Here is a 15399-nt window from a genome sequence, read left to right on the forward strand (position 1 = left end):
TACTCATAGATGAAAAAGAGAACAATTTTGACCATTAAAACTTTATATAATTATTTTCAAAAGTCTAACATTGTTCTCTTATAAAAGAATGATAAAAATGTTTATACATATTGTGTTTAATGCTTATCCATATAATATGCATATGGTTACTAACAAATTTGATTGTTATTGGTCAAATCAAAAGAAGCTATGAGTGTGTGTAGGTATCAAAAGCAAAATCTCAAGTTTTAAGCTTTTATTAAAGGCCAATTGCTTCAAAGATCGCGATGTTGATGCTATGGCTGCGATTGATAGATATGATGGTTGTTGTTCAAGTAACAAAAAGACAACCTAACCATTACAAGCCTTATTCTTATATCGAGCCTATAACAAATGCTTGAGTGAGTGATCCTTGAGTTTATTCTTCTATCACTCTAAGCAATTATCTAGTCAAATTTCATGTATATCCTTTGAACTGGGTTTGATTAAGAGATTTGAGTGCTTTATTCATTCATTCTTGTAACGCTCTTTTGTTCAAAAGAATACTTGATATCGTTGTATCATCATATATTTTCTCTTAAGAAATTCTTTCACAAAATTTGTGAAACTCGTAAAAGGTTATACATGTGCCTAGAAAGGTAGTGTCTTGGTTGTGGTTGAGCCTAGTGTAAAAAAACCTCTTGTAAAGGTTACTCTTTAGCCTGTAAATGCTGAGGTTCCTACTTAGCCAATGAAAAGTAGAAGTTACTATTTAGCTTGTAAAAGTTGGGATTCCTACTTAGTCCATTAAAAGTAGATTTTATAGTTGAATCTGTAAAAACTATATATGATTATAGCTGAGCCCTAAAAGCCAAATGACATAATTGATGGTTTCAAAATCCTTAGTGATAAGTTAAAGTAGTTGACTAGGCATGTTAGCTAAACCCCTCAAAAATGTTGTGTTCATGATGCTTGCTCTTCATATTTATGTCTTTAATAGCATTATTCTTTATCTGTTATGCATATGTTTTTCATACATAATTGCACCTCATTGCATTGTTCAAATTGTTCTTTTAACTATCATTAAAATGTTTTCTTGGTTAGAATCATCTTAAAAATCATACTCTTTTGCACCTTCATAATTGTTTTACTAACCCTTACTTTAAATGCTTTTCACTCTCTTTGCATAAAATTCTATGACTAAATCTAGCTTGCATTTGGTGTTGATAAAACATATTTTTTATCCTATACTATGTACTTACATGATATTTCCATCATCATACATTCTTGGTTCAGCTTTCATGGCATACATAAAAAGTTTTTCAAACATTAGTCCTCATTGAATATACAAAAGTCATTTTGCACATTCCATTCTCAATGCATATGCTTATTTCATGTGTTTCAAACTGATTTCTTTTAATACAAAATTGTTTCTTAAACCTCTTTCTTAAATGCATACATCCACATATAAATATTTTCATATACATCAAATGATCAAAGTTTCTCAAAACATCTTTTATGAAAAAACCCTATATGGTGTATATGTATGATTATATATATTATCCACTGCAAATGTTTATAGTTTAAAAAAAATATTATCATCAAATAACTTTATTGTATCATATTTCAAATTATTTTCATTTATCCTTCAAAACACTCAATTCACCTCATCTTGAGTAATATTTCAATTGATATCAGAGCAAATACTCTAAATTTTGGTTTCATTATTTTATGAAAGCTAACATGTTGCAGTAATGCTTTTTTTTTTTTTTTTCTGATGGCATCATTTGGTATAAATATAAGCTTCATTGATATGAATTGGGTGATTTTAAAATGCTTTGCTAAAATCATCTTTCTATCTGTTGTATATCTATTTATAAAAATGAATTTTAAGTATTTTTGATATATCAAAAATTTACATATAGTTTATCTGTTCTAACTTTTTTTGTGAAAAGAAGTTGCAGCATTAAAAGCAATTCTCCTGAGAAGCATCATTCAAAGTAAGTGTGCTTAAATGATAAAGAAAAAGAGCCAAGTAGTCTCTATTTTTATATCTATTATCAATCATGAGTAAGTGCATAATTAATGCTAATATTGATAATACTCATGAAGTTTCAATGTTATAAACTATAGGGAATGCTGTTTTTGAAAATTGCATTTCATCATATATATTTTAAAACCATTTGCATTTTTCATTAAAAACGTATTACATCGTATCTATTTTTAAAATCGTCTGCATTGTTCATGAAAATATCTATTTCAAAATGGATTTCATATCGAATATTTTATCTTGATTCATGAAAATCAGTTTTTGATGAAAAGAGCTACCATGACACAGCAAAAATCTTATCATGTCTTATTCTCATCATTTTTGAAAAACAAAAAGGTTTTAGACCACATTGGATATCTATTTAAAATCATTATGTGGATCTAAAATATTTAGACTGCGTTCTCTTTACTATTTTTAAGTCATTTTTAGTTTTTAATTTTCTAAAATAATGAAAATACGTTCTCTTTATTGTTTTTAAAAATGTATTTTTGAAAATAAAAAAAAATATAAAGAAAACTCAAAACAACAAAAGATTATTTTGAGTATTTTTATCCAAAACAAACTCTAAACTCAAAACACATTTAGTTATTTATTTATTTATTCATATTTTATTATTATAATAAAAAAAATATTATAAAATTCATTGACTTTAAAATGTATATATTTTTTAATAATATATTAATATTAAATATTTATAATTTACTTAATAATCAAATTTATTGAATAAAATATCATTAAAAAATATTTTTAAAATTTCAAAGATAACGCATTTTCTATTTTTTTGTTTTGAAAAATAATTTTTCAAAATGACAAATAGAACGCGTTTTTAATTTTTTAAAAATATACTACCAAAACAAAAAAAATGAAAATGAATTCAAAACTTAAAATTAAAAATTAAAAAAGAAAGAGAACGCAGCCTCATGAGTTTGCAAAAGAGTTATTCTAAATTGTTATCTATCATGCTAACCCTTGAGGACTCAAGCAAATGGGTATCCGTAAGTCCTTTGTGTGCTTTGCAGCATTGGCGGATGATCATACTAACAGATCTGTTGATTTGATCAGAGCTAGAAAATGGTTTTAATAAAACACCCTTTCATCTAGCAAGATGATCTGCTAAGGTGTGAATGCTTAAAATACCTTTAGCAAATTTGAATCAAGGGTGCTAATTGACTCTGTTAAAACCTGTGATCTCATCATATATATCATTAGCATATATTTTAAATCAGGTTTTTCAGAGTTCTTCAAAGAATATTTTGTTCAAATGATTAAATGAGAAATCAAATAATTATATTCTCAAATCATAAAATTTTTTTCAAAGGGAAGTTTCTTATTTTGCTTGTATAGTATTTATATTATACTTATCTAATTCAGCTTCATTTTTAAATTATGTCTTTAGAAACTAATGCTTCAATTTATATTGTGTCAGCTTTTTTTTTTTTTTTTAATTTATGCTCATTTAGTTTATTGTTATCTATATACATTCATTTTTTAATTCATTGATCTTGCACTTTAAATTATGTATTTAATTTATAAATGTTGCATCAACATTTCAATTAATTTATGCTTATTTAATTTATTATTACTCATTAATGTTGATTTTAACTCATCTTATATTTCTATTTGTTTATTAAGTATTAGTGTAACATCTCACATTAAGCGATAAGAAAGACCGGATCAACTTACTCTAATAGATCTACACGAACTTCCCAGGAGATCATCCATTCTTGAGCTACCCTAATTCAAATACGCTTAACTCATAAGTTATTTATCAATATTCAGTCCAAAAGATATCCAGTTAGTATTACTTCATTCCTTACTATTCTCGATATATATACTAGTTTCTCCAAAATCCATTCTTAGATCTGACATTGGACTCTCGAGGTATTATAATTAATTTTATTAAAAAGATATATCTTTGCTAAATTTAAAATTAAATTTCTAGAAGTTATGAAGAGTAATATTTGTTACTATAGATTTTAGAATTGGTGTTTGTCGAAGAATATCTATAAGCATCCGTAAAATACTCAATTATAATTAAAGTTGAGTATATAATAGGCTTTTCTTTGTTATTATAAAAATAAAAATTCTATTACTCACTCATTGGATTCTTAGGCCTTAGAGAATCAAGATGAGTATATGCTTGATTGTGTAAATAAGTCTAGAATAATTATCTTAGAATTCAATATCTCTCAGGCATTAACTCTAAGTTCAATATCAAAATTACCAAATCCCGATAAAAAAAAATATAAGAACTAAGGCTTAATATGCTTCAGCCCAAAAGTACCTAGAAATTCTTAAGGCAGCGTCGTGTTTAGATAATTTAAGAGAAATACACTTTGTGGAGTCATCTAGCATTTTCATTTTTGTATTATGTTGCTTGGGATGACTTTTCACTTATGTTCTTGGTAATGACAATGTTATTTATCAAAATCTTACTAGGAACATAAAATTCATATATTTTTGTGTTTGCTATTTGATGATACTGGATCGATCACCGAAATCTGTCTCGAACTAAGTACCTGCAAAGGCGGGGTTTTAATCCCCCGAGATGGCTCCGACGCTCAAGTCAGTAGAAGAAAATACCCAAAATGGAAAGTCACTCAGTAGTCAGATGCTCATACTTGTACAAGTTGATCTTCATTTATAGATGGCGTAAAGCTCTCTCCAAAGAGATAAAATAACCTCTGAAAGAGGACGTTGGAGAAAATCTCGGTTAATCAGGTCTCTCTCGTTCAAATCAAATTTGGGATGGAGATCCGAAGAATACGTGGTGCTTCCTGAGATAGACACGTGGCAGTACCAGCCTGATAGTCTCCGAGGGTAATAGAGTAAATTTGCCTTAGCGAAATATCTCATCACCACTTGCCCCCCAAACTTCTTGAGCTGTGTAGGTGAGGAGCTCGGGCAGTTGAAGGAGTAGTCATTCAAGCTTTCATACTCTCCTGCAAAAAAGAGTTTTGCAAAAAATATGATTAATTATCTCAATTATTGGGCTCGTTTCCCAACTAAATATCCCCTCACACTTCTCATGGCTCTCAAAGAACTCTATAAAAGGGGATGGACATGGTCCCCTTCTTCTAAATATTATTGGAGTGAAGGTATTTTTGGAGTGGAGTAAAAGGTAAGAGGCTTATCACCCCTCCTTTTTTTTTTTTTTTTCTTATGTGGCCGAGACCAGTGGTCTCGACCTTGCTGGCGAAGGCCGGGGGCTGAGGCCGTGTGCCTCGGCTTAGTGCCACGGCCTACGAGGGTCCAGCCGACATTTTTTTTTTTTTTTTTTGAGATCTCTTGACCCCTGCCTCTAATTGGTTTTTCTTGGGTGGTCTTTTCGTGCAAGCTTCCCACGGGGTACGAGAGACTTTGGGCAGCGCCTTCAAGTTCAACAGGGGATGGACCGGCTTCTTCCTAAGGGTTCTCTCGTGAATTTTCCTTTCGTCTCTATAATTCTTCTGATCAGCCAGTACTCCTTTGCCTCATTTCTCTTATTTTCTATAGTTTTACATTGTCTCTCTTCTCCATGTCTCGTTGTTTAAGTAAGTCAATCCCCATGACCTCCTTTAGCAACTTGGACGAGAATAGCTCGGACTCTTCTAGCTCTTCCTCTTCCCAGTCTGGTACGCAAATAGGAGACGCTGGGATCTCCCGACCCCATTCTGATGCATTCTCTTTTGATAATGACATTGACATAGAGTTAGAGCTCGATCGTAGCGGTCTCCCTGATAACCTAACCCATGCTTATTCTACCTTGTCCGAGGACGAGGTCTCCGGACTCGTCCGAAAATATCATATTCCCATCAAGGGCTTTTGGTACGCTGCACCCTCTAATCTTAGAGCCCATCAATCCCCTCTCGATAGTTTAGCGATCTATGAAGCCTCTCTTGAAGCCGAGTGCCGATTTCCTTTTGAAGACAACCTAGCTGAGATCTTTCATCTCGTATGATTATGTCCATCTCAACTAGTGCTTAATAGGTGTAAGAGCTTAGTCGCCTTCGTTATATGTTGTCAGGGAAGAGGTATCGTTCCTAAGGCTGAGCTCTTCTTAAAACTATTTCGCCTTGTATGTGTTGATAAGTCCAAATTTTGCTATTCCTTCATGGCATACCCTGATTGTAAGTTCCTCGTAGATACCCCGTTTTCCTTGAAATGTTGGAAAAATCAATTTTTCTTCATGGGTTCCTCCTCCGTTACTATGGGTGTACCCTCCACCTAGCATCGGACTCCTTTTACAAGTTTTTCACATGAAATGTCCCCATTAGAGAGGAGGGATACTGAGCTTTTGATGGGTTTGGAGCACGTCAGCACCGCCAGATTAATTAATGAGCAAACTATGTTTCTCGGGGGTGTATGTCGATACCCATGCCCAACAGCCGACATTCCCTTAGGTTGATTTTTTCAATCCTCTTGTTCCACTTCATGTCTCTAATTTATGTTTGCTTCCTTATCCTGACACTCATCTTATTTTGTCATGTTTTTTAGTCTAGATGATTGACAATACGGAGTTATGGGGGACCGATAAACAAGCCGCTGAAAAGGCCAAACGGGCCCGAAAGAATGCCAAGAGGCATACTAAAGACTCTCGGCTCCCCCCTCGGCACAAAAAATCGAAGGCCTCTGGGTCCCCCTCTACCGCGCCTTTGCCCCAACCCAAGGCAGGGGACTCTCAAGGCACCGAGCACCATTCTAACATGATCCAGGAAGAGAAGGTGTCCATCCCCGCTTAGGCTCTACACCGGCCAAACTAGAATGTCCATGAGTCAGACCACTGTAGTGAGGCTTAGGTGGCAACTCAACTTATCCAGGGCTTACCGACTCAAGCGGACATGGAAGGGGCCGCAGATCTGACCTCGGAGTCTTGCTACTGTCAGGGATTGGTTTAGGTTAGTCTCTGGGTCCTTTGACACGGAGAACTTTCGGCCCCCATATTCTAATTTTTTGCTATTTGAATATAGAGTATTGTCACTCAGAACGAGCTCTAGAGGCGAATGGCGAGGAACTATCGAAAAATGCTGGAGCTAGATAATGACATTACTGACTGCCATAGGACCATCAAGCAGTGGGATGAGCATCTGAGGGCTCAACATCAATGAGCAGCAGAGCTAGAGGCGCGTCTCCATAGGGTCGAGATTAGCCGTCATACGATGGAGGGAGAGTTAAGGCCATCTCAAGAGCGCATCCGGGAGCTAGAAGTGAGATACGTAGACCCCACCCAGCTCCCAGAGGTGAAAGGGTTTATCAGACAGGAGTTATAGGGTGTCTGGAAGAAAGACTTCCTTCGCTGTAGGGAGGAAGTGCAAAAAGCCTGCCTTGACTTCGACTTTTCCCCTGTCAGGTCCATGGAGGACGTGATCGCAGAGCTCAGCCGAGCATCATCCTCCCAAGCCTCCGCCATTAAATCCGAGGAGTCCAAAGAAGAAGAAGCCTATAGTTGTTAGTTCTATGTTCGTAAGTATCTTCTTGTCGTAAGCTTAAGTTGTACTAGACTTTTGGATCTTTGTTAAATAAAGTGCCTCTAAGCTATGTTTTTCTGTAATAGTCCGAGCTGTATGGTCTCTGTTATCTGATTTCTTGCACCTCTACCGCAACTCTCATGTTGACACGGCAAAGGATACTATTCCACTTGGTTCCTTTTTATTAGGGGTGGTCCCTTGGGGTCAAATCTGTCCCATTATTTTTAGCCTTCGTTAACTTCAGTATGGAGGTAAGGCCTTAGGAGTCTCCTCCGAGACCCCTTAGGTCGGCCTCTTTGGGGGTCGTTTCCGCCCCCCTTAGCCTTTCTTTCCTTTTTATTTAGGGGTGGTCCCCTAGCACTATTTCTGACCCATTACTTTTCCTTAGTACTTGCTATCTTTGGAGATTGCGAAAGGACTCAGATGGAATAATTGCCATGATCTCCCGACTTAATGGTTGATTGAAAACAATGTCATGTGGCTCTTCCTCCCTCCATCTCAACTCTGTAACCTCCCTCTCCAAATGCTGCAAACTCTTTTCTTGCTGAGCCCCTCCGGTCCGGGCATAATCGGGACTAGAGGACTCCTTCTCTTCTGAGCTCGGCCTCCCATACTCGCCACACCTGGAGGGTCTACTCCGTCTCTCATCCCGATAGGACTCCTTCCCAGCGCGGAGGGATCCGCCACCTTGGAATTCTCTATGACTAGAGTGGCGGTCCCCTAGTGCCGACTATCGTGGTTGGAGTGCTCCCCTTGTCCCACCTCTAGAGGCTACTATTAGATCAAAAAGGTGTTGAGCAATTCCGTCAAACGTTGGACATGTCCCTCTAACTGGGCAACACGATCCTGTGACGGCGAGGGATTCAGGGGATGACCCCCTACGGGGCCACTCTCGGGAGGGTGGTTTTAACCCTGGTCTGGGACGGTTTGGGTGTTAGCAGCTCACGATGGGTTTCTTCTCGGGGGGGGGGACCCTTAAGCTCATCCGAGGTGGTGGAGCCAAGCTAGTGATTAAGAGCCCCAAGGGTCAGTCTTAGCTATATGCTTTACATTTTGAGTTCCTAGTGTCCAACAATGAGGCAGAGTATAAGGCTCTTATAGCCGGTTTGAGGCTCGCCGCACAGCTTAGGGCGAGACATCTGAATGTACAGTCCGATTCCAACCAGGTGGTTCAGCAGGTGAAAGGAGAATATGAGGCCAGGGAGGACCACATATCCAAATATCTAGTTTTTGTTCAGGAATTGATGAGTCGTTTCAGATATGTGAATATAGAACATGTGCCCCAATCCCAAAATGCGGAAGCAGACACCTTATCCCCAATCGCGTCGGCCTTTTTCCCAACCAATTCCCAATAGATTTTTATTGAGACACTACCCTAGAGAAGCATTGACGAGGTCGTGGAGCAGCTATGTCTCGACCTAGAACCAAGTTGGTTCGATCCTTTCGTCAGTTATTTGAAAGACAGAAAGCTACCGGAGAACGACTTAAAGGCCCGTGAGGTGAAAATGAGGGCTCAGAAGTTTATACTAATTAGCGAGGAGTTGTATAAGAGATCTTTCACTCAACCACTCTTGAAGTGCGTGAGGCCATGTGAAACTGACTATATTTTAAGAAAGTCCATGAGGGAATATGTGGGAGTCATATAGAAGCCCGGACTCTTTATCAGAAGGCCCTTCGACAAGGGTATTACTGGCCGACTATGGTGTCTGATGCAGAGCAACTGGTCAAGAAATGCGAAAGGTGCCAACAGGTCTCCAACCTAATCAATGTTCCCAGTGCCATGCTCACCCACCTGGTTCAGCCGTACCCCTTCGCCCAATGAGGGATTGATATTCTAGGTTCGTTCTCGCCTGCCATGGGTCAGGTTAAATACTTGATCGTTGCTATAGATTACTTTACCAAATGGATACAAGCCGAGTCGCTGGCCTCCATCACTGTGCGGAAAGTGAAGCAATTTTTATGGAAGAACATAGTTTGTCGATTTGGGATCTCACGGGTGATTGTTTTAGACAATGGGACCCAATTTATAGATCAGACAATCAAAGAATGGTGTCAAGAGTTGGGGATCAAACAGCACTTCACCTCTGTAGCTCATCCATAGGCTAACAGACAAATTGAGATTGCCAATAGGACTATGCTCCATGGATTGAAAGCCCGGGTCGACAAGGCAGATGGAAGCTGGGTGGATGAGTTACCGAGCATCCTTTGGTCTTATCGGACCACAAGGAGAGGGTCCACCGGGGAGACCCCATTCATCTTATATTACGACTCAAAAGCCCTTATTCCGATAAAGATTGGGATACCAACTTTTAGAGTAGAGCATTTTGACCTGGAGTCTAGTGAACAAGGCTTAAGGAACAACTTGGATACAGTAGAGGAGCTTCGAGATGAAGCAAGGGTTCACCAGGCAGCTTACAATCAGCGGATTGAGAGGTACTACAATCGGAGGGTGAAAGCTCGAAGTTTCCTACCTGGCGATCTAGTCCTTCGACGAGCAAGTGTTAGCAACCCTCGAGATTCCAACAAATTGTCACCAACTTGGGAAGGCCCCTATCGGCTTACCGAGACCCTCAACCTTGGGGAATACCAACTCAAGACCATGGACAATATTCCTATAAAGAATACTTGGAATATTCAGAACTTGAGGAAGTTTTATCAATAATGGGATACCCCCAAAGATGTTGAGGCCACATATTTTCTAAATAAAATCTCATTATATTCTTTTTGTTATATGTGCAAATTTTCTCTTACAGAATATCGTTGTGATAACCCCCACAAAAAGAAAAATGGAACGAAAGGCGAATGGGGACAAAGTATTTTCCCCCGACCTCAAAAGCTTAAAAAGGGATTTCTGAGTCATTTCGTCATCGCCAAAGATAACAAGTACTAAGGAAAAGTAATTGGTCAGATATGGTCTTAGGGGACCACCCCTAAATAAAATGAAAAGAAAGGCTAAGGGGGTGAAAACGACCCCCAAAGAGGCCGACCTAAGAGGTCTCGAAGGAGACTCCTAAGGCCTTACCTCCGTACCGAAGTTAACGAAGGCTAAAAATAATGGGGACAGATGTGACCCCAGGGGACCACCCCTAATAAAAAGGAACCAAGTGGAATAGTATCATCTGTCGTGTCAACATGAGAGTTGCGATAGAGGTGCAAGAAATCAGATAACAGAGACCACTTAGCTCGGACTATTACGGAAAAACACAACTTCCAGGCACTTTATTTAACAAAAATCCAAAGGTCTAGTACAACTCAAGCTCATGGCAAGAAAATACATACGAACATAGAACTAACAACTAGGCTTCTTCTTCTTCGGACTCCTCGGATTCAATGGAAGAGGCTTGGGAGGACGATGCTCAGCTGAGCTCTGCGATCACGTCCTCCATGAACCTGACGGGGGAAAAGTCGAAGTCAGGGTAGGCTTTTTGCACCTCCTCCCAGCGAATGAAGTCTTTCTTCCAGACACCTTGCAACTCCCGTCTAATAAACCCTTTCACCTCTGGGAGCTAGGTGGGGTCTGCATATCTCTCTTCTAGCTCCCAGATGGGCTCTTGAGACGGCCTCAACTCTCCCTCCATCGTATGACGGCTAATCTCGACCCCATGGAGACGCGCCTCTAGCTTCGCTGCTCGTTGATGTTGAGCCCTCAGATCCTCATCTCGCTGCTCGATGGTGTCTTATGGCAGTCAGCAAGGCCATTATCCAGCTCTAGCATTTTTCGAGAGTTCCTCGCCATTCGCCTCTGGAGCTCATTCTGAGCGACAATACTCTGTATTCAAATAGCAAAAAGTTAGAATATAGAGGACAAAAGTTCTCCATGTTAAAGGACCGAGAGACTAACTTGAATCAATCCCTGACAGTAGCAAGACTCCAAGGTCTCCAAAGTCAGATCTGCGACCCCCTCCATGTCCGCTTGAGTCGGTAGGCCTTCGATAGGCTGAGTCGCCACTCAAGCCTCACTGCTGTGGTCTGACTCATGAACATTCCAGTTTGGTCGGTGAAGAGCTCGAGCGGGGATGGATGCCTCCTCCTCTTGGATCATGTTAGAAAGGTGCTCGGTGCCTTGAGAGCCCACTGCCTTGGGTCGGGGCAAAGGCGCGGTAGAGCGGGACCTAGAGGCCTTCGATTTTTTGTGTCGAGAGGGGAGACGAGAGTCTTTGGTATGCCTCTTAGCATTCTTCCAGACCCGTTTGGCCTCTTCAGCGGCTTGTTTATCAGTCCCCCATAGCTCTGCGTCGTCAATCATTTTGGCTAAAAAGCATGACAAAATAAGATGAGTGTCAAGATGAAGAAGCAAACATAAATTAAAGGCATAAAGCGAAACAAGAAGATTGGAAAAATCAACCTAAGGGAACGTCGGCTAGTGGGCATGGGTATCGACACACACCCACGAGAAACAGAGTTTGCTCATTAATTAATCTAGCGGTGCTGACGTGCTCCAGACCCATCAAAAGCTCAACATCCCTCATCTCTAATGGGGACATTTCACGTGAGAAACTTGTAAAGAAAGGCCGACGCCAAACGAAGGCCACACCCATAGTAACGGAGGAGGAACCCATGAAGAAAAACCAATTTTTCTAACCTTTCAAGGAAGATGGGGTATTTATAAGGAACTTACAACCAGGTTATGTTACGAAGGAATAGCAAAATTCGGACTTATCAACGCATACAAGGTGAAATAGTTTTAAGAATAGGTCAGCCCTAGGAACGATACCTCTTCCCCGACAACATATAACGAAGGCGACTAAGCTTTTCCACCCATTGGGCACTAGTTGAGAGGGACATAACCCTAAGAGATGAAAAATCTCAGCTAGGTTATCTTCAAAAGGAAATCGGCACCCGACTTCAAAAGATGCCTCATAGATCACTAAACCACTAGGAATGGATTGATGGACTCTAAGATTAGAGGGTGCAGCGTACCAAAAGCCCTTGATGGGGAGATGATATTTCCGGACAAGTCCGGAGACCTCGACCTCGAACAAGATAGAATAAGCATGGGTTAGGTCTTCAGGGAGACCGCTACGATCGAGTTCTAACTCTATGTCAATGTCATTATCAAAAGAGAAGGCATCATGATGGTGCCGGGAGGTCCTAGCGTCTCCTATTTGCATACCAGACTGGGAAGAGGAAAAGTTAGAAGAGTTCGAGCTATTCCTGTCGGAGTTGTTGAAGGAGGTCATGGGGATCAACTTACTAAAACAACGAGACATGCGGAAGAGAAACAACGAAAAACCACAGAAAATAAGAGAAATGAGGCAAAGGAGTATCGGATGATCAGAAAAATTCTAGAGACAAAAGGAAAATGCACAGGAGAACCCTTAAGAAGGAGCCGGTCCATCCCCTGTTAAACTTGAAGGAGCTGCCTAGAGTCTTTCGTACCCCGTGAGAAGCCTACACGAAAATACCAGCTAAGAAAAACCAATTAGAGGCGGGGGTCAAGAGATCTAAAAAAAAAAAAGTCAACTGAACCCCCATCGACCACTGCACTAGACCGAGGCACGCGGCCTCCGCCAGCAAGGCCAAGACCACTAGTCTCGGCCACACAACAAAAAAAAAAAATAGGAGGGAGAAGCCTCTTACCTTTTACTCTACTCCAATAATACTTAGAAGGAGGGGACCATGTCCATCCCCTTTTATAGAGTTCTTTGAGAGCCATGAGAAGTGTGAGGGGACATTGAGTTGGGAAGCGAGCCCAATAATTGAGATAATTAATCTTATTTTTTGCAAAACTCTTTTTTGCAGGAGAGTAGGAAAACTTGGATGACTACTCCTTCAATTGCCCGAGCTCCTCACCTGCACAACTCAAGGAGTTGGGGGGTTAAGTGGTGAGGAGATATTTCACTCTAAAGACAAATTTACTCTACTACTCTCGAAGACTACTAGCCTGGTATCGCCACGTGTCTATCTCAAGAAGCATCACGTGTCATCCGGATCTCCAGGATCTCCATCCCAGATTTGATTTGAATGAGAGAGACCCGGTCAACCGAGATTTTCTCCAACGTCCTCTTTCAGAGGCCATCTTATCTCTTTGGAAGGAGTTTTACGCCATCTATAAATGGAGGTCAACTTCTACAGGTATGGGCATCTGACAACTGAGTGACTTTCCATTTCGGGTATCTTCTTCCATGACTTGAGCGTCGGAGTCCTCCCGGGGGATTAAAACCTTGGAAAAATCTCTGTAGAGTCGTTATCCTTCCCGTGAGCTGCTAGACCTCCTTAATGCTTCTTGGGGTCGACATTTCTAATATCGCTTTAATCTTCTCGTGATTCACCTCGATCCCACGATGATGCACGATATACCTGAGGAACTTCCCTACAGAGACACCAAAAGCGCACTTAGAGAGATTAAGCTTCAATTGGAACCTGCGCAATGTTTTGAAACACTCTTCCAGATCTGTTGGATGCTTCTCTGCCAACAGCCTCTTTACTAGCATATCATCCACGTAAGCCTCCATGTTGCGACCTAGTTGGTCCTAAAAGAGCCTATTTACAAGCCGTTGGTATGTAGCCCCTGCATTCTTCAAGCCAAAAGGCATAACAGTATAGCAATAGGTGCCCCGATCCGTAATGAATGTTGTCTTCTCCTGATCCTCTTTATGCAATAGGATCTGATGATATCCCTGAAAAGCATCTAGAAAACTCATGAGGTGGCATCCGGCCGTGCCATCAATTAGGGCATCGATCCAGGGAAGTGGGAAACTATCTTTTGGACAGACCTTGTTAAGGTCAATGAAATCAATACATAACCTCCACTTACCTTCTTCCTTGGGGACCAAAACCATATTGGCGAGCCATTCTGGATAATCGACCTCCCGAATATATCGTGCTGCCATCAGTTTTTCCACCTTAGCCTCTATAGCCCTTGTAATACCCGAGAATGATTTGAGGTCATAAATAATATTTGATGAAGGGCATAAATGGACTTTGTGGAAAATAAGACTATAGGGTACACTAACGCAACTTTGGACGATCGAATTAGTCAGAGGGAATACCCTGGACCCTAGATAGCCAAGGAAAATGGTATAGTATCGACAAGTAATACGAGTTATGATTTTAGGCATCAAAAGAAGTTGGATCGGGACCGGTTCCCGGTACAGCTAAAAAAAAAGGCAATTGTGATTTAGGCTGAAATACCGAATTATCGTACGGGGCATCCGGGAAGTCAATGGAACCCCAAGGAAGTTCATGTTTGGCATATAGAGTAACCCTTCAGTAGTTTTTGGAAGAAACAAAAGGGTTTGTAGCTAAAACGAAGATTCAGGCCTAAGTACAGTTTTTTCGAAATTGACGGAGGGAGATCGAAACGATATTTTTTCGGAATTTTAAAGAGAGTGTTTTGGGATATTTCAAAGGGTTATAAAGGTCTTTAAAGAGAAGTTCAGTTTTTGAGCCGAGGGCAAAATCGTAATTTTGAGGTTGGGGGTAAAAGTGTAATTTACCGAAAAATTAGGGGCATTAGCGCAATTAGTCCATTTTTCAGGGACTAAAATGCAATTAAAAATTAGCCCGGGGACCATGTTGAAAAGGGTCTAAGTGCAATTATCCAAAAGTTCGGGCCAAAGTGTAATTCTTGAAATCTTTTTACTAGGGGCATTTGGGAGATTCAGGAAAAAAGCTTCATAAATGACTTTAGAGATAAGGATGAAGTCTCATGATGACGTTAGAGATAAGATGAAGGCTCATGATGACTTTAAGGATAAGATTTGTATAAGATTTGATTCGATAAGAAAAGATTTGATTTGGATAGCAATGATTGCAGAAGATCTTACAAGATTTTGGAATGAATATATAAAAGATATTAGAAGATTTGGAATGATTATAGAAGATTTACAATGATTGTAGAGAATCTTAGAAGATTTTGGAATGATTTGCAAAAGATATCAAAAGATTTGGAATGATTATAGAAAATATTAGAAGATTTGGAATGATTGGAAAAGATTTTGA

Source organism: Diospyros lotus, chromosome 7, assembly GCF_014633365.1.
Source record: "Diospyros lotus cultivar Yz01 chromosome 7, ASM1463336v1, whole genome shotgun sequence".
In the NCBI taxonomy this organism is placed as follows: Eukaryota; Viridiplantae; Streptophyta; class Magnoliopsida; order Ericales; family Ebenaceae; genus Diospyros; species Diospyros lotus.